The 2,056-nt window shown below is 38.1% G+C and overlaps 1 non-coding gene across 1 annotated transcript; it reads right to left on the minus strand.

The window, feature by feature from the left end:
- Positions 1–933: 933 nt before the first annotated feature.
- LOC131226515 (small nucleolar RNA R71) lies at positions 934–1,039 on the minus strand. The gene has a single exon (XR_009161891.1). It is a non-coding gene; the product is annotated as a small nucleolar RNA R71 (small nucleolar RNA).
- Positions 1,040–2,056: the final 1,017 nt, after the last annotated feature.

Genomic DNA, 2,056 nt, shown 5'->3' on the forward strand with positions numbered 1-2,056 from the left:
GAAAATCACACACATTTAGTCCTTATAGGTTTGACCTTGGTCTCACCGAGTTATTACTACTTCGCAACCTTGCACTTGGGGTATCAAGTGAACAAGTTTTTGGTACCGCTATCAGGGACTGTGCTGTATGTTCTGAATAATTCTAGTTTTAGAATTGGTTTAGAATTAACATTAACTGTTTACATTTTCTAGTTTAGTTCTGATTTTCTTAGATCAACATTGTTTTCTATTTTAGTACTAATCTAATTTTTCTATTTTGTAGCAACTAACTTAGTAGCTCTCATTCGGTAATATTCTTCTAACTTCTTCTTTTATTAATTCCTTTAGTTTCTGAATTTCTACTTTTCAGAGTAGGCTGTTTAGAATTAGAAGTGTGTTGAGTGTTTCATGCCCAAGTGGGTACGTGACAACACTCTACATCTCTTAAGTGAATGAGGATTGGTTGAAGGGTTGTCTATTCATCACCAAATTAGACATCACTTGAGATCTTTTGAGTTAGTTAAAAGTATGGCTGCAAATCAACCTCATCATCTGACTGAGGAGATTTAAGATGAGAATGACATGCATAATGCTCTCCCGCCTAGAACATTGTGACATTACTTACAACTGGCGAGGGTAAATACACCTTTTGACATGATTTTTTCACTCAATGCAGGAAACATGGATTTTAAGCCAGGAGTAATCCAACTCTTTCCTAAATTTCATGGTTTAGATTCTGAAAGCCCATACTTGCACTTAAAGGAATTTGATGAGATAGTCACCACTCTACAGTTTAATAATGTTACAGAAGATGTTATAAGATTGAAATTGTTTCCTTCTCATTGAAAGAAAAGTTAAGTTGTGGTTACATGCCTTAAGTCCAAGATCCATTGGCACATGGGCCGAGATGACCAGGGAGTTCTTTAAAAAGTTCTTCAAGGTCAACAAAACAAACACCTCAAGGAGTGAGAATATGAATTTTTTCTCAAAAAGAAGAAGAGACCTTCCACTATTGGGAGAGATTTAGGGATCTCTTGAATTCATGCCTGCATCATGGCTATGAAAATGGTGGGTAATAAGCTTCTTTTATGATGGATTGACTTCGTCCATTCTCCAGATCATAGAGATGATGTGCAACAGCGAATTCATGAACAAAGAGGCCAATGATGCGTGGGATTACTATGACTCACTTGCTGAAAATGTGCAATCATGGGACACCTCCTCAAGACCCAACACTTCTAAGCCAACTCAATTAAGAGAGAAGGGAGGGATTTATGTTTTGAAAGAAGACAATGACATGAGTGCTAGGGTGGCCAATCTCACAAGGAAAGTTGAGGCCATGGAACTTAAGAAGGTAGAGATGGTGAAGCCTGACGAAACGATTGAAGTTGCTTATGGTATTTGTGCTAGCAATATACACTTAACACATGGTTGTCTTAAAATTTCCGCATTTCAAGAGTTGTTACATGAACAATCAAATGCCATGAACAACTACTAACGACCATTCAGCAGATCCACCTCAAATACATACAATCCTAGCTAGAGGAACCATCCAAACTTCAGTTGGAGGAACAGACAAACGGCTACCCCACAGGAGGCCCTTACCCAACTTCTCAATCAAAGGAGGCCTCAAGATAATATGGTTCAAAAATTCATGCAAAATTAAGAGCAATTCAACCAGAATACACTATATGCATTTTAGGATATCAAAACAACTTTGGGAGTTTTTGCATTGTCCATTTAAAGAATCGAGTTACAACTAGCTATTAGGGAGAAAGGAACTCTTCTAGCCCAAAACCTCCCTAACTCGAAACAACAATGCGAGATAAGTGACCCGAGCTCTTCCAATCAACATATACAACAACCAAAGTCCATCACCACCCTTAGAAGTGTTAAGATGATTGATAAGACCATCCCGACGAGGGATGAAAAGCCTAAGAAATCAGAAGAAGTTGAGAGAGATGATGGGCCTAGCGTTGCTTAACAAGAGAGAGAGCCGAAAAAAGCATACAAGTCAGTTGCGTCATTCCCCCAATGAATGATTGCACCAAAACCTTTATATAACACTCAAGATATT

Source organism: Magnolia sinica, chromosome 14 (genome assembly GCF_029962835.1).
Source record: "Magnolia sinica isolate HGM2019 chromosome 14, MsV1, whole genome shotgun sequence".
Lineage (NCBI taxonomy): Eukaryota > Viridiplantae > Streptophyta > Magnoliopsida > Magnoliales > Magnoliaceae > Magnolia > Magnolia sinica.